This window comes from Misgurnus anguillicaudatus, chromosome 17, assembly GCF_027580225.2.
Source record: "Misgurnus anguillicaudatus chromosome 17, ASM2758022v2, whole genome shotgun sequence".
Taxonomy (NCBI): domain Eukaryota; kingdom Metazoa; phylum Chordata; class Actinopteri; order Cypriniformes; family Cobitidae; genus Misgurnus; species Misgurnus anguillicaudatus.
In genome coordinates, this window is record NC_073353.2 from 24,727,128 (window position 1) to 24,752,719 (window position 25,592).

General features: G+C 37.4%; 1 protein-coding gene across 8 annotated transcripts in view; it reads right to left on the bottom strand.

Moving 5' to 3' along the window:
* Window positions 1–25,592, bottom strand: part of il1rapl1a (interleukin 1 receptor accessory protein-like 1a) — a 191,069-nt gene that overhangs the window by 105,672 nt on the left and 59,805 nt on the right. For 3 of the 8 annotated variants that reach the window (XR_012358352.1, XR_012358353.1, XM_055214891.2), the window contains exon 1: window positions 6,046–6,515. The exons of 1 other annotated variant lie outside the window; for it this stretch is intronic. The gene's annotated coding sequence lies outside the window, so the exon portion shown is untranslated. Of the gene's footprint in view, window positions 1–6,045; window positions 6,528–25,592 lie in introns of those variants that run through there. 4 more of the 8 variants (XM_055214894.2, XM_055214897.2, XM_055214895.2 and 1 more) reach the window with 4 other exon arrangements.

Genomic DNA, 25,592 nt, shown 5'->3' on the forward strand with positions numbered 1-25,592 from the left:
CAAAGCTGCTGATGGTGGCCTAAAGCTTTTTCACAGTTTAACAGTCAGTACAGCGTTCCTAAAAGAACCACGATCCAATTCAATCTTTGCATAATGCAACAACCTTAAACCTAATGTCCAATCAAATCTTAACCTACAGTAGCAGTATTGTGTGTGCTCAGTGTGTGTACATATATATATATATATATATATATATATATATATATATATTAAGAGTTTCGTTGCAAAACGAGATAAATCCATTTTTTTACATTTTTCTCAAAACATGTTTATTATTATGTTATCATGTTATTATTTTGTTTTATGGTGCTACTTAGCTGTATTTTTTAAGTTATGAAGGTTTAAATCAAAACAAACCAACTGCAGTTGCATTGAAATTAATTGGAATGCACAACCAAAAAACGAGATTTCTGAACAATTAAAAAAACGGTGGTTATCTCGTTTTGCAACGAAACTCTTCATATTTATATATATAATAAAATATAGATAACCTTTAGAATAAGGCTATATTTGTTAAAGGGGATATATTATGAAAATCTGACTTTTTCCATGTTTAAGTGCTATAATTGGGTGTTCGGTGCTTCTATCAACCTAGAAAATGTGAAAAAGATCAACCCAGTAACTTAGTTTTGGTAAACGATTCTCTGCAAGCATGTGAAAAAACTAGGCCATTGAAATCTGGCTCCACTTGTGATGTCAGAAAGGGTCCAGGGATAATACAGCCCCTTATTCTGCACTACATCCAACCACGACGATTTAGTGCGATCAGCTCATTTGCATTTTCATGTTCATTTAACTTTGAACAAAATGTTGCCAGTAAATAACATAAATTTAAATCTACAGTAAGTTACCGGCAACCCGCCTGCAATTTCTACGGATTTTTTTACAATATGATATTTTGAGCTAGAACTTCACATACGCACTCTTGGGACACTAAAGATTAATTTTACATATTAAAAAAGTCTTGTGAAATGTCCCCTTTAACATTAGTTAATCCAATGAACAGTACTTTTACAAGTTCTGCATATATTACTACAGTACATTTGTCAAATTAACATGTATGAATTAAAATTAGTGAATTTATTATAATTTATGAATAACCTTATGAACAATATCACAATTTATAAATGACTATAATAAATGTTGCAAAGAATCCATTGTTCATTGTTAGTTCATGATACCTAAGCCATTAACTAAAGTTAACCAATTGAACCTGATTGTAAAGTGCTACAGAAAAATGTTGCATTTAATTAGAAAACAGTGGTCACAGACTACCCCACTCTATGTATTTAAATATGCGTTTTTTTCCTCTGGGAAATTAGCATTCTAGCTCAATCCAAATCTTCATCCTTACCAATGTTTTCAGAATTACTGTGATTGTCATTATTGGACTGCCTGTCTGACTGATGACTAGGTTCCTGACTCAGTTTTGTCGATGTAAATGACTGCAGCATCTCATCTCTGGAAAGAGGACAGAAAATGGATTCAGATACCCAATTCCATCAAAGGCTGTCAGGCTCAGAATCCAACACGTTTCTCGTGAGCTTATATATCAAGGTTAAATGACGAGAGAGAGCAAAAATGAGGCTTTCATCAAATTGCGACCACTACAAGCCGTGCGAATAAAATCGAGAAATTTTGAGGCCGTAACGTAAGATCAGGTGCTGAATTTTACTGTTTGAAATCAATAACGAATGAACGACGTTGTAAGAGAATCACACAGAACAATTTTTTGACTGGTATTAGGGTGGAAAGTGCTATACAGGCTCTTATACGGCAAGTGCCTGATACCTTCTTGCATATGAGATTAAATTGGGTCTGCACAAACATGTGCTCACACCGACTCGCACACACCGCCATACACACGGCAGGTTTCAATACTGTTCGGTGGGAATCAGTGAGGGTTCTGACAGCTTGACAGTCTTAAGGGAGATAGAAAGTGACGGTAATAGAGAGAAAGAGTGCTTGAAAAAAACCCAAGGAAAGATTGCATGTCAGACTTCATCAGCCACAGGAAATCCAGCAGTAAATGAGTTTATGCGTGCATACATCAATTTGAGTTGCATATTCAGCACCGCACACAAGTGTACAAATATGTATATGACAAATTTATTTATTTATATATATATTTGTGCATGTGTCAATTTTACATCCTTCAAATTTAACTGGCACGAGCGCCAAATTCTCCACAATGCTTCACGTTCCCATTTTTTCATATTTTCACAGGAAAATTCTAATGGACTTATCCAGTGGCGGCTCGTGACTGCTCATCCGAGGGGCACAAATTCAAAATATGTGTTTTCGGAGTGTTATGGGTGTTGCTTGTGTTTTCAAAATATGTTTTTGTTGCGTCATGTGAATAATGTGAATCACGTGTTTTGTCCAAAGAAGTGCCTGCTACACACGCGTCAAATCCGTTTATGATAAAAGATGCTCACGTTCACAAAATACACGCAAGACACTCCCTTAACACTAAATTCTGATTACGCATGAGATTATGCGAGTATCTGGCAAACATGAGTGTCTCTTATGTCATAAACCCTTTAGACGTGTCTGCAGCAGGCACTTATTTAGACAAGACATGTGATGCACATAGGATCACTTGATGGGCAGAACACAAACTTTGAAATTATGAACCACACACGTGACAGGCTACATACATGTTGTGACAAACTTCGCATTGAGCGCCCTCGAAAAAAGAAGCCACTGGCCGCCACTGGACTTATCCAAAAGACCCCACAACTTCTCCTCCACCCAAATCAATGCTATCTCTTCCCTTATTACCATTCAATTACTATTTTTTGTGAAGCCAATCAATCAGCATGAACTGCAGGTCACAAACATCACCTGTACAAGAGCTGACAACAACCCTCCACCCAAAGGATTCCAACAGTAGTCATTACTGACAAGACAATAGAGAATGAGCTTATTGTTTCAATCATCAGCAATCCACCTGAGTATCCTCCACACACACTCTCTCTCTTTCTCTCTCTCTACTTGACTTTAATGGCCTGAGAGCTCAAACTGTTTTATAATGAGGGCTTTCCCACACCATACTCTTCTCATTATGCACACATGCACACAAACTCACATACACACACACACACACAGATAGAGAGAGGCTTCTTATTGATATTGTGCCCAGTAAAGTGGTCCCTTAGAAACTGGGGGTCTCGAGAGTGTGTTTTATTTGCCGGGAAAACAATACAACTACCTCCCATACACGCGTACGCTCGCACACACACAGAAACAAACCAAAACAACCCATCCAAGATTTGGAGCCATTTTATAACAAAGACTGTTTCTGCAACACACGAGCCATTTCAGATCAAATCAAAAGAGCAACAGACTCCGGACCTGTTTACTCCAACTTAGCCAGCAAGGCTGCAGTGTGGATTCCGCTAAAGCAGGTTTTGAAAAATTGATAGCGGTGCAGGCTTTAAATTACACATGCATGCTTTTATCACACGTGACTTTTAACTTTCCACAGATCACGGGCAACAGTCACAGTGGTTTTGTCATAGAAGTGATATGTGATCTTGATTTGACCTGCTGATGTATCAGAGCGAAGATCGCTTTGACAGACGTGCCTCACTTTCTTCAAACCGAAAGCCGTTCTTTCAAAACCCCACACAGTCAAATGACCAATCATAGCGCCAATCACATCAAAGAGCGCAGCATCGTGACGCTTATTGGTTTCCTGCCGGTTTCCGCGATATCTCCTTCACAGATTTTATCGACAAGTGGCTAACCAATGCTTCAGGCAAAATAAGCTTATGGCAGAACATGCCTTGCTTATTAATAGGGCATCCAAATGCTGCTGGTGATGACACACGCTTACAGCCAGAACTTCTTGGATCTTCTTTGCTCCACATAGCTTGAATAAGAAAAAGTGTGTGTGTGTGTGTGTGTGTGTGCGCGCGTGTCCTCCTTCAAATTCACCCAAGGCAATAAGAGCCGCGCCATGGGAATAGATGCATTCTTTATAAACGTGCACTCACAAACACAAGCTGTGCCACATGCAAACCTGAGTGACAGTTTCTTTAAGAGGAGTCAATGGCGCTGTCAAAGTCATTTTTGTCAAATTTGGATTCTTGGCACAAGTTGAGCGATAAACCTACACTAATCATTATTATTAGGACATATTGATCAGATAACAAATGGAGAAAAACTACACATTAGATCGAGATTTTTGTGGGAAGGGAAAGCTGTCAGTGTTTATGGGAATTCATTGGAACCGAGTCATACATCTTCCTCCATGACACGTCTTAATTTCAATGCCTCAGGTTTGTTGATTCTTGATTCTGACATGATTCCCGTACACCCCCACACCCTTTCAAGTACACTAAACCGTGCTCCAGGAGCCGCCAAAACATAAAAAGCGACTTTAATTATCTGATAGCATCAATTACTCAGAGGACATATGAGAGATTTGTATTGGCAAAACCAGACTAGCCAAAAAGCTTTTCATAGCAGGCCTTTTCTTAATCCTTGGATATGGTCTTTTATAAGCCTGAGTTACAGCAAGGCCTTTTCTTTAGTCATGCATGGGCTAAGATGCCCATCAGGAGGTCCAGCCCTGAACTGCACTAGGCCTACCAAATCAAAAGTGACATATAAACAATCGTAAACTAAAGTATTAAATATGATTAAATCTTAAATATAAATGTAACTTGCACAGTAACCTTTCACGCTTTTATTTTTTAGTATTTTAGGGAAAGTATGCATACCTGCACAGATAATTTTTTTCCAAAAAGTTTAATCAAGTCAACGAGCTTCGAGGTCACGCGCCCTATTTGTCCAGTCAATGTAAATATGCAAATAACTCGTAAATATTCAAAAACGTTTGTTAATCCCAGGTTTACAAATATCCAGGAGAAATATTTAACTACCAAGATTATGAACAGTAGAAAACATAAAACAGTAAAGCTGGATAACAATGTTTAGGGATAAGTGAGCCATAAGTGTGAAAAGCGCACGAGAGCTTTAAACATAGCGGTCGGTTATAGGCGCGCTCTCGCTCTTTCTCTCTTGCAGACTGTGATCAGACGCCACTGCAGTGCGTGTGTGTATGAGTGTGTATAAGCGTGTGTGTGTGTGTGTCCATGCCATCGCAGGAGGGTGCAATACTCCCGCAAACACCGCCTTTAAACAAGCCACCTCAAACGGTGCCGCGCGCCACATTGCGTTTTTATTGCATATTTATTTAGGATATAACCACGCTCAAATGAGATATCATATCATATATTCATAGTGGTTTTTATATGCAGCGCTACTGGAACAAACACTGTACCCTCATTTCACCAGTAATGAAAAGATAGCGATTACAAAATCGTCTCATTTTGCGCCTATGAAAAGTCAGTTGCTCACATTGAGATATTAACGAATCCCACGCGAAATTCCTTTATATTTAGGAAAACATATACTTTACCTCCAAATCAAATAGATTAAGAATGATCTTTTCCTTCTCATCACCTTGACGTGTTCAGCTTTACTTTTTAGTTTGTTCGCGATTCTCGTTGTTCCTAATAAAGATTCTCAATTGATCGTCATTACTGTAATACAGTAATAATAATATATGTCTGAGATTTTGATAAATCAGCAAAAATGTAAAAAGCCTACAGAAAACACTACCATGATGTATAAATACTTTAAATAATACATACATCTTTATTTTTCGCAGTACGGAGTATGTGAGTTTGTGCCTGTGTAGCCTTTGATTGACGTGAAAATGTCACGATGCAAAAAAAGTCAATAGTACAAAGATCGGTTTAATTTTCTTAATGGAAATCAATTTCTTTTGATTTTTAATGTCAAATGAAAGAAATGTTCTTGACATCCTACATTTCAACCCCAATTAAAATTAGCTCCCATAGTTTGTGCGTCAAACTCCACATTTAGATGTTATTTGTAAAGGTTAGAGTACACTGTCATCTCGACGAGTCGGTGCAGTTCAACTCGCCACCCCCGCATCGCCATGAAACCTCTCCAAAAACCACACACTTCAAACTTCGCTTGGTAAACTAACACCGAACACGAGCTTACCGTCAGCCCACGTCCAAAAATTGATCGGCGGTCAGTCAATAAGATACTTGAAGAAGGAATGAGCGCGCATCACGATGAATGGGGAATCTGAGCAAATGATCCATCGGAACAGAGAAAATCACCAGCTGAGTTTATTCCAATACAGACGATGCTTCACGGAGAATTCTAAAGGTTTCCAAGGGTCTCTATGACTTTGACATCACGATGATAAAAAACAAAAAGTCAGAGATGATAAAGGGGACCCATGGCTTGATCGCGCGCCCTCATCCAGCGGACGCTCCTGCGCATTCCGTTGCGCGCTCGTCGGTCAGATGCGGCGCGAGGAGAGATGATTTGAGATGTCTCAGGTATCCGGCAGCAAGCGCTCCTGTGGGGGTTTCCTCTTCAAGACGCGTTGTGTGCGCTTGGTACTGTGGGAGAACTCTCCATGGTCCTAAAGTCCGCACTAAACAATCTGCGTGCACAATGACCGTGGTGGGCTGTGTGAACAGTACACTTTCAGTTAAAGGAATAGTTTAACCAAAAATTAAAACTCAGTCGTCATTCAATCATCGCTGTTTCGTGGCAAACTCACAATGGCTGTCTTGTTTCTACGGAATATTACAGGAGACCGGATAGAGTACCATCAAAAGCACCATGCAGTCATGCAACTTATTAAATATATTGCACATACTGCAAAGACATCTGAAACCATATTACACCTACGCCTGATCACAAAGAAATATTTTGCGAGGTGGCTAATTTGTATTAATATAAAGTAAATCATATAAAGCTTTTTAAATAAAGCCCCTCCCTTAACTCCGCCCCTAAACTTAACGTCACTGTCTTACTAAAATGTTCAAATGATATTGCAAAATTTTGTGCATATTAACCATCTCTTAAAATAGTTACAAACTGCCATGAGATTGTGTTGGACAGCTCTAAGCAAAACATTATAATGTAAAACATTTTTCACTAAAATCCGTATTCATACACTCAAATTTTTGCTGGGTTATTTTTAACCCAATGCTGGACCAATTAAGAGTTTGATTACAAAACGCGATAGATGGCATTTAACTCTTTCACCGCCAGCGTTTTTTAAAAAAGTTGCCAGCCAGCGCCAGCGTTTTTCATGATTTTCACAAAAGTTTAATGCCTTCCAGAAAATGTTATTTTTCAAATATATAAACATACAATATACCAAATGAAAGAACTGACCCTCTGCTTTCAAACAAAAAAAAAACGTTTCATCCTACCTTGAGCGGGTGTGCCTCATAAGCCTTGAAAAGTGAAGCCTCTGGCTCTTTGATCGCCCCCTGGTGGCTGGCTGCAGTACAAGTCATAACCCCGCCCTCTCCATTCAAATGAATAGGACTTTGCTCTAAATAAAAAAAATATTTACACTTCCAATAAAAGTTTTCGAAAGATGGTTTTGGTCCTTTCAAGTAGTTGTTATCACGCTGATATATGTTCAAGTGTTAATTTTTGTGATAAGTTTCATTTTAGCTTGTAATTTGATGCTATAGAAACGAGGCGTGTCGTTATGATTGGAGTGGTTGAATTGGCCGCGCGAGCGTTTGGGCGGAAGTTTGATACCGCGGCTCCGCCTCTGGCTTCACGGACGATTCTTTCTGCGCATGCCTCGGCTCCAAACTGACGTTTTTACGTAACATGGCGGCGACCGTGGTCGGACATTTTTGGCTTCAATTCATTACAATGGTGGGAGGCGACGTCGCGTCGTCCATATTTTTTTACAGTCTATGACCTTGAGTAGTTCTTTTGTAATCAGCTTTTGAATATGGGTAGGTTGCAAAAAGCAGAGATAATTCAATTTTTGTGACGGACTTTTCATAGAGATCCCATTCAGAGCGTTCTTTCAAACAGACACGGACATGCAGCAGCTTGCCATAGTTCAATACTTCCGGGTTTAAAAAGTTGCGGAAGGGCGCCACCTAGTGGATAATAGCGGTATTGCGGAAAGACGGAAATACTCGTCATTGGCGGGGAAGCGTTTTCTCTTGATTGACAAGATATCTCGTCAATGGCGAGGAAAGAGTTAAAAAAAAGAGTTACCACCAAAATTAGTATTGTATCAGGTCAGTATTAAAAAGTAAATTCTTAATTTTACGCAAAATCCAATATCCGCCATGTTATTCTGTCATCTTTTCTCCCTTTTTTCCCAAAACGCGATAAACGTCAGTCCTCCTCCTTTGCAGAATGCAATAAATCCGCTCAACAAATCACAGCCCACCATTCCACACATTGTAAACAAACAATTGCGTTGCGTTGAGTACATGGAATCCTAGTTTTCCTCATCTAATTTGTACTTTGTGACCAACAAACAAACAAAATAATACTTTTGATGGCATTGATAAAACTGTGGTGGTTTTCTGTGGCGGGGAAAAAAACGTAAGCCATCAAAATCTAATAATTTATGCGAGAGGCTTTTGCTTGTTCTCCCGACAGTATTAAGCTTCTGTCATGCTAACAAATTGACCCCAGGGGATCTTATGAAAAACTTTACATTATTTTACTCATAGCCAACGAAAATTGAGCAGGACCAAAACATTTTTCAGCTGATCCCTATCAAAACAGTTCAGCGATGACGTCCCAAGTATAACAGCAGTCAACTAAATGAATATAACATGGCAAAGATGAATGCACATTTATATATAGATTCAAAAGATAAAAATAATCAGTTTTTAATAATAAATCTTTGAAAATCAAATTATGGATTTGATTTTTTTAATGTTTTTATTACTTAAAGATGCTATGTGAAATTTATTTTCTGTAACAGAAAAAAGTGTTTTTCATCTTGTCACTTTCTTGGTATAGAAAACACGTTTTTATAGAAATTAGTCAAAATGGATTTATTGCGTTTTGGAACCAAACTCTTCAAATATTGGACAGAACACATAGTTATAAATAAACCTATGCTGGGCTGTTGTTAACCCAACCATGAGTTAGAACAACCCAGCATAGGTTGTGTTAAAGAGCTCCTACGGTCCGATAAAAATTTTTCCTTTTCCTTTTGTGTGTATTAGTACATGTTAACAATATGAAAAAGATACACACCCCAAAGATAATGATGATGCGAGTTATCGTCTCCAATGTAAATCTCTTTTCTTGGACTACAACAAACACACGGATTGTAGGCAACAGTTTACTTCCTGGGATTGGTGATGTAGTAAAGACCAACATTATCATAATTCCTCCCGCTTGGACTTACAGCCTGTAAGTTAACCCCTGTTAGCATTGCATTGTGACTGAATCTTTTAAACATGGTAAGGTGCGTCACATTTCCAGCTGACATCAGAGGTATTCAGCCAATACATCCTACAGATCAGCTGGCCAATCAGGCACACAGCGCTTTTCAAATTTATGAGCTTTGTACAAAATCAGTGCGTTTCAGGAAGACACAGAAATCTGGAGCTACAAAAATGTACGTTGTGTGTTTTTAAACCACACAAACACATTGTATTATACCAAATACACAAAATAAAGTTTTTTTAAGCAATGAAATAGGTGAATTTTAAAAACAACCCAGCAGAATTTAGAGTGTATTTCAATGCATGTAAATAACATTTGAGGTCGAAAGTAAAGGTCATGATTAAATACATTTTTTAACAGTTTAATTCTGATCTTCATAAAGCTATTGTCCAACTTTAAAACCACTAAATTGTGGTTCATTTAACCTGTGTACTATATTCATTGTACATTGAGGGTTCATTTTAGTCCGTTTTGAGGCTTCAGCACTGTAGTAAATGGGACCACTTTTATTTTATTGAAAAGAAAGGACAGGACACCTCATTTGTGTTCCACTGAAGAAAGTCAGTCAGTCATACAGTCAGTTTGAAACAGCATGAAGACAAGTAAATAAAAAATTCCATTAATCTTTTCATTACATTTCAATTTTCATTTACGATGAACTATTCCTTTAAACTTAGAGGCAAAATGTGTATGTGTGCACATTTTACAAGTGAGCTCTGAAAAGAGACAGCCTTGAGACCCAGGTGTGTGCATTAGTGTATGCATGTGAGTCTAAGGGAGAGAGAGAGAGTGAGAGAGAGTGTGTGTGAGAGAGTGAGAGAGAGAGAGAGAGTCTTCTCCGAAACACTTTGCTGTCCTGTCCAGGGTGAGTCTCTCGCTCTGTGAGTTGCATAACAATGAGGAGGTTCACAGCAGAAGAAAAGCCCACTCAGAACACAAACACACAAACACACTCTCTTTCTATGGTTTTGCCTTTTTCTTTACCTCGCTCGCTTTTTCATCCATAAAACCACACACATTCTTTCTGTGAATTCCACCACCTCTCTCCCAGCCCAAGGGAGTGAGTTCTCTCCTGCAGTTACTGTCCACATGTTTTTTATAACTTCCAGTATTCGCTGCCCACTCCGCTGATGTCATACAGCTCAATCTCTTGTAAGGCTGATTCTGAACGATACGTCTACAGTAATATCTACACACCGGAAAACCTGATTCCAGTGACTGTATTGGGCTGGTCTGCTAGGCTGGTCAACCACCCAAAGCAAATGCATTTATGTATCAGACAATTTTTTTATGTATGATTTGAATGGATTCCAAAACTAAATACATTATTAATGTACATAAAATCAGTATTTGCTAAAAGTGTGTGTATATATTTAAATCAGAATAAATGCCTTTACCATGGTGGATAAAAATAGCATAAATCCTACTAATAAACTTATGATGCAATATACTTAAATTACTCTAAAATAAATTAGGCTATAATGTAGTTATTCAATCCTATACGTTGGCTCCAAAAATATTTAGACACTTACTGTAAGCCACGCTTAAGGATGCATTAAATTCAAATATCTAATCAGTTGGCAAACAAATTATGCTAAATCTTCAGTCTTTTTCAAACCGCTTCAAGGTCGGTTACTCTTCATACAGCTGCCTGAAAAGATTAAACATGAGTGAATTGTTACATGAACTATGAAACATTTTGCACTTAGTTGGACAAGTATCTTAGCTTTTGTATGTAAACTTAAAACTCTTCTTTTTATATGTTGCTTAGAATATGTGCTTTCCTTCTTTACAGTACAGTACGCCTGTTGATTTGATATTTTTTCTTATCTAATGACATTGCTACATTTTAAGTGCCCAAATATTTGGTGGAGAACTACCTCTAATAAGACCAAAAGTTGATAAATAATTGCATTTCTTGGCAGATCTAGTGGCTTGGCACATTAAGTTAAAATCTCACTGAAGAATTCTGAGTTATTTCTCATTTCTTTATAGTTTCTTAAAACTTCCCTATGATTTACTCACCCTCAAGCCATCCATGTTTTTCTTTTTCAGAAGAACACAATTAGTTATAAAAATATGTACTTACTCTTTCAAGCTTTAACGCAGGGACCATGGAACAACTTCTGACTTTAAAGCCAAAAAAGTGCATCCACTCTCCAAAGATGAAATCCAAATGGCACAAAGTTTTTTTAATATTAAAGGATTAGTCAATTTTCTTAAAAAAAAAATCCAGATAATTTACTCACCACCATGTCATCCAAAATGTTGATGTCTTTTTTTGTTCAGTCGAGAAGAAATTATGTTTTTTGAGGAAAACATTCCAGGATTTTTCTCATTTTAATGGACTTTAATGGACCCCAACACTTAACAGTTTAATGCAGCCTCAAAGGACTCCAAACGATCTCAAACAAGGCATAAGGGTCTTATCTAGCGAAACAATTGTCATTTTTAACAAGACAATTAAAAAATATGCACTTTTAATCCACAACTTCTCCTCCTCCCCCGGCTGTGTGACGAGTCAGCGCGACCTCACGTAATTGCATAATGACATGGAAAGGTCACGTGTTACATATATGAGACACACATTTGCGGACCATTTTAAACAATAAACTGACACAAAGACATTAATTAGTATCATTCGACATACAACAATGTCGGAACGGTCCTCTTTCTCCACACTTGTAAACACTGGGGCGTAGTTTCGCATACGTCATCCGTGATCTCTTGACGTAATGGCGTATTACGTGTGTCGCGCCGGCGCATCACAGGACCAGAGATAGACGAGAAGTTGTGGTTTAAAAATGCAAATTTTTTATTTTTCGTGTAGAAAATGTCAATCGTTTCGCTAGATAAGACCCTTATGCCTCGTTTGGGATCGTTTAGAGTCCTTTGAAACTGTTGGGTGTTGAGTTATGTGTTACAAGTTGGTGTCCATTAAAATGAGAAAAATCCTGAAATGTTTTCCATTAAAAACATAATTTCTTCTCGACTGAACAAAGAAAGACATCAACATTTTGGGTGACATGGTGGTGAGTAAACAATCTGTATTTTTTTAAAGAAAATGGACTTATCCTTTAATTTGCTTATTTACAGAATAAAATAACAAGACAAACTTTAAAACCACCACCTATCCCAACCCCTTCATTTATTCATTCCACAATCAGGCTGCTACCCAGTCTCACAAGGTTTCGTGATATTATCACGAATTTCCACGTTTTTTCATGATCACATAACGAATTCCTGTTTTCGTGTAATTATCAAGTATTGGTCACTCAACTGCTTTTTCCTATTTTTAAACAATTGTCACTTCGGTTTAGGGTTAGATTTGGTGCTTGCATTAGAATGTCACTTTATGTATTGGTTATTTTTTTCGGATACATTTTTTTATATGTCGCCTGGCGTTAGGGTTAGAGTTGGGTTTGGGTAGGGATGTCACTTTATGTAAATCTAACCCTAAACCGAAGCAACAATGGTAAGAAAAAACGACAAAACAGTAACCAATATGTGATAATCACACCAAAACAGGAATTTGTTATACGATCACAAAAAATGAGGAAATTCGTGATAATATCATGAAAAAAGAATAAAAAAATGTATGTGACTATATTACAAAATTTTGTGAGACTGGGCTGCACAACCACAATCATCTACACATTCATAGTGTTGTGACAAGAAAAAACTAACTATAAATAAAAGGAAGCATGATGCAAAAATCAATAAACAAAAATACAGTACAATTAGCAAACCATTAACACATGGCCCACCTTTAAGAAAGTACACTTAATATATATCTCTAACTTAAGTAAGAAGAAATTCAATTTCTTTTCATGCTCAGTTATCCTATTGCTATTTGTTGCTATAATTGTTTCTAACATATACTGATGATAATCTTTATTTTAAAGTATTTTATACATAAATTTGATATAGTTTTAGCCTTAAATCTAAACATTTTTGGCGCAAAGGGGTTAATAAAGGTTAATAAAGGAGGGTAATCGATGCAAATTTGCTAAAATATCCATATTTAAAACTTTATAAACTATAATAACTAAATAATACCACAACCATTCTGAAAGGTATCCACTACATGGCTAAGTGTATCAACTTATATCAGGTTTTGCAGCCTGTCTGTTGATCTGTCCACCTGTCTGTCAGTGTGTCTGGGTGTACCACTGCATTCAACATAATTGTAACGGAAATTAGAGCAGAAAGGGTTATGTCACAAGAGGTTTTATTCGCTATTTTAAGCTTCTCCTCAAATAGACAGAACTCATTTTTCAGAGGTGATTTTTTTAGACCTCTTAGGGGTCTTTTGTCATTAAAACAGGGTTGTAGTAAAATACAGACAGCTGTTGAGGGATTTTTACAGCACATTCAACTCTGTCTTAATAAACCAGGGTTACACTTGGATAGCACACTGTCATACAACTTGCACTATTTGAGCAGCAGTATGTAAACTGTGCACAGAATGCAAATTTTTAGTATGCATGCAATGGCCAGATGACCTACTACATTTGTCAAAATGTATCATATGGAACAGAGCATACTACAAGGAATTTTATAAGCCTATCCCAGAATGCAGTTCACTCGACTTGACCTACTATTCCCAGATAATTGAATGAACCAGACTTAGATTTTTAACATTGCTTTTGTGACTGCCAGAGGTTAAGATTTGTTTATACAAACGTGAATTAGAAGTGCAAAATAACTACATTTGTTTATGCAAAATAGAAAGGTCATCCAAAAGCAATAAAGCATATAGCCTGCTGACATTTTCAATGCATACTGTTTTAGGTAGTACTGTAAAAATAGTACACTGCACAAAACGCATTAAGCAGAAGTCTATGTTAGTATTCAATTCTCTCCTTTTCCTCTGTTTACCTGCGCAGCATGTTTGTGTATGCAATGATCAAAGTCACTTTGATGTGTGTTACGTGGTAGCACGTGGGCTCCTGAAGTGTCGTCGTTTGAGACCATCCCCTCACTGCTATGATCTGCATTGCTTATCTGTGTCTCAGTGCTTTATACACATATTCTTTCATACACAGTAAAGGAGTAAGTCTTTGTATTCATCACGCGTGGTTTAGTGTCCGCTGTAAGGTTTGTTTTTCAAAATGAACACGTTCAGTTTTTGCTGACTTGACAGCTCTTAGGTCTGTTACCAGAAATATAAAAATGTGAGAAAATTATAAGTCTTAATTAAGATATGATTAAATATTAATAATTCATGGATATCCCTCCTATAAACACGCAAAAACACACACATCTCGACCCACTGAGAATTAAACACAGAAGAGCAGTAACAAAGGTAATTATCTTATTCTGGTTATGTGGGTTAATAAGAGTTTTTTTTCCTTGAGAAGATTAATGTGAGTCTATATAAAACCCCTCAGCTCCTGCCAAACTTCAGTCGAGTGTCCATTCGATTCCAGAACTTTCTGTGGGCTAGGGACTAAAACTGCACATTGCTAATGCTATTAAAATATTTGTGTGTATATCACAAAAAAAAGATTTGTGATAAAAAGAAAAGATTTGTAAGAACCCAAATTTGCAACCATACTTACGCAACCATACGATAGATTTGAATGTTTTGAATACAATTTGGTCTTGCCTTCACGCAAAGCAATAACATAAAAATGTATTTTTAAGCCATGTTTGAAGTTTGACAGCCCCTGTATATGTTACACACTCTCAAAATAAATGGTCTCAAGCCTCACTATAAAAGGGTCATAATATGCACCATTAGGTGCATATATGTATACATTTGTTACCAATATGTAACTTTTGGAGTACTAATATGTTATCCTACGATACAAAGGTGTACATTTTAAAAAGTGTACTGTCCCAGCGGCAGCTTTTCTGAGAGTGAAAAATGACTGTCATTTTATGGAAAAGTATGAAAATTCTTCCTCAGTTGGTTTACAACAAAGGAAAAATTACATGGTTCCTACATGAGGATGGTAACAATGACAGACAACCTAATTTTCTATTGCCAATATCCCACAAATATGTAGTTTTATATGTTATATTACCATTACCATTTACTTTTTTATAAATAGTTTTAAGTTATTACAATTTTAAACTTAAAACTCACCAGATAAAAAAATAAAAAGAATGTAAATATTAGTGCTAGGCAAAGATTAATCGCAATTAATCGCATCCAAAATAAAAGTGATTTTTTGCATAATATATGTATGTGTACTGTGTGTAATTATTATGTATATTTAACGACATACACATACATATATTCATTTTAGAATTTTATATATATATATATTATAATTTTATAATATAATTTTTTTATTTATATATCATATGGAATATATAAAAAAAATAAATAAATATATATACGAATGTGTGTGTATTTATATATACATAATACTTACACACAGAACACACTTAAAGCAACACTATGTAGTTTCCATGTAAAAATGACTTACAGCTCCCCCATGTGATTGAAAAGCGCAACAGTGCCTGGTATCAGACACTCTTCTGCAGGCAGGGGGAGGGGCGGAGCTGTGTTTCCTACCCTCCACCGCCACTTTCAGAGTGTGCTTGTAGCAGCTAGGAGGCTGCTCAGGTTGCAGCAACAGTACAATTTGTCCATTTAAAAGTTGTTCTATCACTGAAATAATTTTAGAGACATTATTTAAAGGTAAAAAAACTACATAGTGTTGCTTTAAAATCACTTTAATTTTGTATGCGTTTAATCGCAATTAATCTTTGCCCAGCACTAGATTAATTAATTAATTAATTAATATAAAGAGTTCAAATGCAAAACAAGTGCGTATAACATGTTTTGTTGTAAATGAGCATTTCTCAGGCTCTTATGTATAGTTTCAGTAATTTCACTTTAATGACAATGAACAGGTTATTATGCTCCGTACACAACAAATGCCAATAGAATTACTCACAGGATTGAACTTGGTGTCATGAGAATTTTTCCCTTACATAAATAATATTTTCGTTTGAGGTAAATATTGTGCGTCTTCTCTGCAATCGCACCCCCAATTCAAAGAGTTTGCATTTGTTTGCTTCTTTGAATTGACTTTTTATGTAATCTACTTTGTGTTTGATGTGTACGCCCCATTAGTCAGTAATTGAAATCTTATTTTCACAAATGTCAATTTTGAAATTTCATTGTTATTTAACAAATTTGACTCTTTAGTCTTTAGATTTTTAAAAAAAATCAACTTCTTTGGACACATCAGCAAACAATTGCAAAATTACTAAAGATGCAACTAGAAACAAATAATGAAAGTCAGAATGTAAAAAAAAACATAAACTACACATTAGGGGACGCTGTGATCCAGTCGTCGTTCATCTAATTCATCTTTCATGCACTTAGTGGACAAGTGCACAAAGCCAACGTAGCGTATTCTGACAACAACAAGGTAATTCTGAATGGCATGAGGCCGAGATTAAATGGATTTGAAGCAAAAGTATTGGATGAACGTATATTACATGCTGAGATTATTCAGTCAATAGCCTCTTACACACAGTAATTTTGGTAAACTACCATGCATTTACCAGTAAATACAAAAATGTGCCGTTCACACACACAGTGACATTCTGTCTTTTTACCAGTAAGACATCATTCACACATCAGTACCAAAATACCAGTAACTCGGTGAGAAAAGCATAAGTTACCTCTTAACTGCCGCGTAATGAGGGTTATGACTTCATATCCACGGTCCGTGTTTTGTTGTTTTTACTTCTGTGAAAACTGAAGTGGCAAACGTCTGACGTCGTCCATTCTAAATGCCGGTAGTCTTAATTCTTTGTTCACACATAGCACTTACCAGTAAATTACTGGTAATCTTACAACCTCTCTTGGCAGCACTGATTTACCAGAACGGTTCTGTTCACATATTATCTGTTAACTGCAATTTAACAGTAATTTACCAGAAAAGACTGTATATGTGAAAGGGACTAATATCATCATCTTATTTTTGATGAGAGGTGGCATTTAGCAGCTTTTGCATCTGAGCTCTTCATTTATTTACACTATGCTTGTTTCAACAATTATATATTCATGTCAAGAACCAGATCTATACACAAGTAAATTTATACACAAGTTAATAAACACACAAGTTCGTAAATATTTAAATATTGTGTGTCGAGAGCAAATCAATCAATGGAAGAAAAATGAAATCTGATGTATTTATAGATTCATTCTGGGTTATATATATTTCTGCACTCCTGCGCAATTTATGACAGAATATCGCAGATGGTGTTTAGACAGTCGTGTATATGTACAACTACGAATGTGCAGAAAAACTCATGTCGGGTGGCTGAATATTGGCTGCTTAAAATGCTTCGTTTTAAAATGAAGCCTCAAGCTGCGAGATGAGTTTTAGAATGGGCTCTCGGTTTATTGACATCAAACGCGGTGCATTGATTTGAGACACGTTAGCGGACAAAGAATTCAAAGTTTCGACATGTTGTCTTGATGAGTAAATGGACTATGTTTCTTTCCTTCTCGAGAGCACACACACAAACACACCGATCAGCTGGTGCAGACTCGGTTGGCTGGTTACACAGACCGTTTTTCTTCCAGATGAGTCTTTACCAGCCATGCCCAGTGTGTGCAAGTGTACGAGTGTGTGCGTGTGCTTGTTTTGGCACGTCCGTTAGTTTAACAGCACTCCTGTGCAAGAGCCACAGGCTTGGCTCTGTTTGATCATCATAGCCTTGATAGATGAAAAGGTTTAACCTCAGTAATGGTATCTGGTTAACAGCAGGGTGACACAGAATGAACAAGCCCTCCCTTCACACCGACACACGCTCACTGACCCAGAACGGAGAGTAGGGACAGCAGCAGGTACGAGTTTGGGATAAGGCCAAGAAAACAGCACACAAGCACAAACCAAACGTGTCGAATAGCACATTAATCCGTGCTAGAACACACTGCGAGTCTGCGACTCGACACGCCTGACAGTGGTATTTTGCGTGAAGCATGAGTTACCTAACACAGAACGTTAGAAGAGAAAGGCCTCCAGCTTTGAGATGAAATATGGACCGGTACATCACAGAGACCTAATTTCGATTGTCACATCCTCAAGGTACTAATGAATGCCAGCTCTGTCATTGCTCTCTCGCAAGAGCTGTCATGGCAATCCATAAAAACAATACGTTATCCTGTTCAGTCAAGGGAAGACATTGCATTGTCGCACGCTTTAGAATCGGCACAAAATTCCCATATGGAAAGGTGAGCTATTTTAAATATCTGCATTTGCATGATTCCTCATCTCTCAGGAAAGGAGAATCAATCATTCAGAAATCCATAATATTACATACATGCCCTGTTGACACAAGACATTTTAACCAAGACTTAACCAAGTAACCACTGCTGACGAAAGACAGATATACCAAACAAACTAGTTGTGCAAAATTTACAGATTTGTAAAAAAAAAATTCCTTTACAGAATTTAATCAGTGATTACATTACAGTGCATCATGCCTTTATTTAAAATGCATGAGCAATACATGGATCTAGTATTGTATTGACATGATCTATTTCTACTTAATGAAATGCCAGGTTTATTCCATTATAAATAATATATTTTACTTGAAATAAAAAAACATGTCATTTAGATGTCACCACCATAGACCGTAAAAAAATATGGACGTAGTGTCCGTGACGTCACCCATTGGTTTGTGAAGATCGCTTTTGAAGCTTAAAGTAGGCGTTGCCTGCCGTCGCCATCTTGGCCGCGCGTCCCCGCGAATTACTCGCGGAAAACCGAAAATGGGTAAAGAGGCGGGATATGGGTGAAGCTGAGGTGAAACCACGCCCGCCTAGCGCGAGTCTAGTGACAGCAGTGGCTGTTCAACCGACACTCAAGTGGCCACGCCCTTAATTATGCAGAAGTTTAAGGCTTAATATAATTTAAACGGATGAGTTACAAAAAAATTCAGCCCCCTCACAGTTGTCATGAAGAGCAAAATTAGCTATATAGGCCAAAAACACTTTTTGTAAACATATTATTTTCTACTGTAAAGTTGGCCATTTTTAACATGGGAGTCTATGGAAATTGACTCCTTTTTGGAGCCTGCCTCAAGCGGCCAGTCGATGAATTGCAGTTTAAGTCACTTCCGTGTTGGCTTCATTAGAGAGATCGGAAGGTTGCCCCTCGGTCACCACATGAATCAGATAATGGTGTGGATTTCTTTTGTGAGTGACCTGATGAAAAAATCCTGGTACATCCGCAAATACAACTAATATTCCATGTTACATTTGTTTACATACTATAGCTTCATAGATTATTACAAATAAATGAATGTACTAACAAATAGATTCCTATAAACAATAAAATAGATGAGATCTTAATAATCTCAATAACAGGGTTTCCCACAGCACATTTCAGTTAAGGCGGCCCGCCTAAGCTTGGAAACCCTACCGCCTTAACTAGGTCATCCAAAAAAAGAAAAATCACTGCACAAAAGGCCATCAAGTGCATCTCGGAGAATAGCGCGTACGCACATCACACCGCGAGCGGGGACGCGCGACACACGGCCGAAATGAGAAAGACATGGTCCGGACCGTCACTGTCTGGAGGATAACTAGCCAGTTGATAAAACATCTCAGAGAATAGCGCGGACGCGCTTCACATCGCGAGCATGCAGGCGCACCACAAGGCCGAAATGAGATGTCTGGAGGATAGCCAGTTGATAAAACGCGTGTCCGTGAGAACTGTAAGTGGACTTATGTTTTGGGGTTATTTATGCCTTTTACTGTATTAGTCTATAGTTCTTGCAAATTTAAAGTAAGTTAGTGATTTTGTTGTTTGAGCAACCTGCTAGCTAGGTTTCACGTGCCTGTTGATTAGATATAATTTTTAAGCGCTCTTGCTCAATTTATTTATGTGCATTATTTACATGCTACAGTAGTTACACTCCTTTAAGATAATGTCATTAATAGTGGGAAATAATCAGTTTTTACCATTTTTGCGCTATCTATCATCGTTCGCTAGAAGGTCTACAACATCTGCTTTAGTTTGTGTTTATTAACCGTTTAGTTTCACTTCATCACGCAGCTATTCCCGTTAGAAGTAAAAACATTTAATTCATTAATGATCTAGTATGTGTTCATTTTTTGTCATAGTTTCTTCAAAATTAAGTTTTATTTGAGTGTTTTAAATAAAAATATTTCAATTTTCATCATTACGCATACGCCCCACCCCTTTGATTGCCACCCCCTCGGCACCGCCCAAATCCACCACCTTAACTAACTAATTTTCTGCGGGAAACCATGCAATAATTCCTTCCATAACAACGAGATTAAAAGAGAGCAAATGGAAACTTTTGCTCAAGTCTCCAAATGTCGCAGACATTTCTTCTGAGAAAAACCTCCAGAAATCTCACATATGTCCTCATTAGAGTTTCACAAGAGATCTCAACAATGTCACAAAACTGAGCTCAGATTTGCATTCAAATGTTTTCAGTATTAACATTTCATAAAAAAAGATTATTTTTACTTTACACTCCCTGACAAAAGTCTTGTCGCTTATCTATTTTGTAGAAACACCTGCTTTTAACCTGACTTTTAATTCATCAATTGGTGTTAGAAATAGCTCATATGAAAAGCTAAAACCCTCCCAAATGATGTTTAATGCACTGAAATGAATTAGTTTCACAAATTTTTTTTTATAATTTAATCAAGACAGAGAGGTCAAATTTTGGCAAGACAAAAGTTTTGTCGCCTATACAGAAATTGAAAAAAATTACTGCAAATACCAAAAAAATTAGCAAATTAAGTAGTGGTGCTGTGAGATCCAAATTTAATATCTTGTATGACTTCCATGAGCTTGAAGGACTGCATCCATGCGGTTTGGCAAGGATTTATACAATGTATTGATGAAGTCATCAAGAATAGCAAAGAAAGCAACCTTGCATGCCTCCCAGATTTCATCAATATTCTTCGGTTTCGTCTTCCATGCTTCCTCTTTCATCCTACCACACATATGCTTAATGATGTTCATGTCTGGTGACTGGGCTGGCCAATCCTGGAGCATCTTGATCTTCTTCACCTTGAGGAACTTTGATTTGGAGATGGAAGTATGCGATGGAGCACCATCCTGCAGCAGAATTTGGCCTCTTTTATGGTTGGGAATATAAGAGGTAGCTAAGATTTCTTGGTATTTTAGACTATTGATGTTGCCTTCCACTCTGCAGATCTCTTGCACACCCCCATAATGAATGTAACCAGACCATGATTTTTCTGCCACCAAACTGTTTTCTGGGTGAATCTCGGATCCATGCGGGCTCCAGTAGGTCTCCTGCAATATTTGCGGCGACTGTGGTGTAACAGAAGATTCATCTGAAAAATCAACCTTCTGCTTTTCCAGCGTCCATCCTTTTAGCAGGCTGTGGGCCTTGGCATATGCCACATGGTTTTTCAATTGGGTTTTGTTTAGTGCTGGCTTCTGGGCACTTATTCGACCGTGGAGGCCATTTAGAGACAGAATCCGACAAACTGTTCTGGTTGACGGAGGGATTTCAGGTGACCAGGTCTTGTGGAGCTCTGCTGCAGTGGAAAATGGGCTGGCCTTGGATTTTCAAGCCAACAAAAGGTCCTCTCGAGCAGTTGTCTTGCGGGGTCTGCCTGACCTGGGCTTGTCAAAAACGTCTCCAGTCTCTTCAAATCTTTTTTTTTATCCTTTTGCAGAGGTATAGTTGCAGTTGATGTGAAGGTCTAATGTACTGGGGTTCTTTTTATACACACCTGAAACCTAATTGATCCATTTTTAGTCACAGATGAAGCTCATATGACAAGGCGACAACACTTATGTCTTTGCAAAAATTGACTCAATGGGCTTTGCCAAGCTGTGAATATTAGAATACTTTTTGACAGTTTCATTTTGCACTGAAACATTACTACAAAAGCTGTTGGGATAAAAACTAGCCATTTCTTGAAAACTAATCTTGATTAGAAATATATTTTAGCGGCACTTAGGTCAATTTGTACACAAGCGACAAGACTTTTGTCGGGGAGTGTACAATCTACATACATTTTTCAGCTCCATACTCTTTGTTGAATTTGTTTCAATTTCAGTTCTCCTAAATAATTATGGAGATACATGTATACTTGAGATACTTAAAAGTTAGGGATGCCTTCAGGGATACGATCAGGATTTTTACATTCGATACCGAGTACAGATTGTTGTCCTCATGATCGCCTGATCCTGAGTCTTTAAGCTAATATGCAAACTCTTTGATGACTGCAACTGTTAACATCTTTTCTAGTTAAAGTAATACCAGATATGTTGCCTTTGTTATATTACATGCAGTAATTAGGTAGCCTGTATTATTGTTTTAATAGAGAATCAAATAAACAAGTACAACAAATATTCCCTCTACAAAGAGCAATTTAATATGCATTTAAAAAGGCTAATGTCTGTTAAAAGTAATGAAAATAAAACACTTCACAGTCTTCAGTGTGTAAATTAAATATACAAGCATTCGTTTTAAGCACGACAGTTCTTCAGTGAAGAGGAGAGAGTGATTTTATTCAGAGATGAATTAGGTTACTGTAGCTTTAAAACGTGAACGAGACCGCTGCAAGAAAAATGAACGTTTAAACTGTCTAAACCTTTAAGCACATGCAAATAATAAACTTTCGGCATAAAGGTGCAATGTCCGCAATTGATGTGTGTTGTATTGGTATGTGCTGTTTGATGGAAATTCAATTTTGCAGGTCGTTTGTTAAATGCTTATACTGCGTACAAATGGTCTCCAATTGCGGCCGCATTCAGGAGCCCTATAATGACAAAAGTAAACAGAAAGATTGGTTCATGAGATCAGCAAATTTAGGGAGTACCGATCAAGTCATTTAATGCGATGATCGACCGATACCGATCTGCGGCTGATCGATCGGAACATCTCAACTTAAAGGGTAAGTTCACCCAATACTGAAAATTTTTCATTAATTACTCACCCTCATTTCTTTCTACACCCATAAGACGTGTGTTCATCTACGAATAAAATTTTAGATACTTCTGATGAAATTCGTTCCATAGATGCGAGCCGTAAATGGGGCATCTATGTGAGTATATGTCTATGGCTAACGCAAGACACTTGTGTTAAACGCATACCTGCGCTACTTTTGTGAAATGCAGACTGACTTTATGAGCAAAAAAAGTATTTTTGTCACATTATGAAAATAACATTACCGACTACAACTGCGAGAGTCCGCTATATGCTGCTCCTGTATTTATGTAATTCAATGATGTGGATTGACGAGCCTGCGAACTTGATGCGCTTTGGCTTGTTCTGTTCATTTAGCCTATTCAGCCTTCCAGGTATGTTCTGTATGCTATTGTGTATCGTATAAATAACTGATAATGTTACGTAAAAGTACAGACACCTATTCACCCTGCTGTACTGTTGTTTAGTTGAATAACTTGCCTTTCCAGATTAAATGTCTGTTCTTCGGCTTGGATTTTGTGAAATAATTTTCTAAATAAATGTAACGTCCACTGGAACTTATATATGTTTTTTAGTCTTCATGACACATTTTTGATTGATGTGACTGATTGATGGAGTCTGGAAAATATGGTGCTCACATGGACTATGTTAACAATGTCTTTACTATTTAGGCCTTTAAAGTTGTGAGTTGCTTTACTTACTGTGGGGGGTCAGAAAGCTCTCAAATTTCATCATAAATATCTTAATTTGGGTTCTGAAGATGAACGAATGTCTTATGGGTGTGGAATGAGATTAGGGTGAGTAATTAATGACAAAATTGTCATTCTGAGGTGAACTGACGCTTTAAATAGAACAAAAAACTTAAATCTTCTAAGCATCCTCTGATAACATTCTTTTCTTTGAGTTGTTATAGCTTTGTATAATCAATAGAAGAAAGAAATCAAATTGAGAAACAAAACATAATCATACTGTAAAAGACTGTATAGATTTTAGGAGGACGCAACACGGTACCTCGGTAGAGAGGATGAGCAGCTTAGCCTAGGCACATCTCTAAAGACCTGGACTGTACACACTCAAGCTCAGATGAGACAGCTGAGGAAATTCAGGATCTCTGCCTCCTGCCATCCTGAAAAACTTTCGATACAGAGGCTACAGAAGCATTCTGACTCAGTGTAATCTCAGTGTGAAACTGCTCCACACAGGACCGCAGAGTCCTTGAATGAGTGGTATGCTTAGCCGAGTGAATCACAGGGTCTGCTCACTCCTCTCTGCATGACATCTACACCAGACGTTGGTGTAACAGAGCTACTAAAGTCATTAGGGACGTATGTAACTGTCTGTTCAACCTGCTTCCATTAGGCAAGCAGTTTTGTAGTCTGATGGCCAAAACTGAGAGGTTTAGGAGGAGCTTCTTCCCTCGAGTCATCAGACTTCTCAACATGATCATATCTGTCTCACTACTCCATATGACTCTTACACCCAGTGATTTTTTTTCAGTGACACCTAGCGTCATAGCACTTTGTAGTGTTACTAGCAAGTAACACATTATGCAAATTTTAAATTCACCTATTTTGCTAATTCCTTGCACAGTGTTAATTTATCCAGCATTACCTCAGGGTAACATTTTGTTTAGCCTACATTGCAGTTTCTTTTTGTCCCCCTTATTTTAATAATACATTTGGCACACATTTGGCATATGTATATTATACTAATATGATATTGTTATTTTGTCAGTTAGCATGACCTCTTTCTATTATTACTTGCTCAGTGTAAGAAGCTGATTAGGTCTACATTTCACTGTAAGTTGTATGTGTGTATAGCCGCCTGTGCATGTGACAAATAAATAACCTGAACTGAACCGAAGCAGTATTTACAAGCAGAAGGGCAGAATGAATTTTACCTCATACAGTAGTATATTAATACTGTCAGCCCAGTTTCACAAAATTGCGTACCTACAGTCACATTATTTTTTTTAATTATTTTTCGTGATACTGTCACGAATTTCTGCTTTCGTGATTGTATCACGAATTTCTGTGTATGTGTCAGTAGCCTTGTTTTCATCACCATGATTTTAAGCACATTTTGAAGTATCGCATTAAAAATGAGTGGTGAAAACACCAAATTTCGATTAAAAATCCCTTAAAGCAACACTGAAGAGTTTTTTTATCTTAAAATAACGTTTCCAAAAAAGTTTCAGTCGTTCAGCCACTCGAAACAGGGTTAACGGCATGTTCACATTCCCTCTATTGGCCAAAACTGCACTAAAGAAGTTTCCAACCGTCGGGTCTCGGTCCTGTAGTTCGAGTGAAAACTACAAAAACTTGCTTTACGGCAGACCTACAATCCAATCAGAGCCAGCTTTGCTGCAG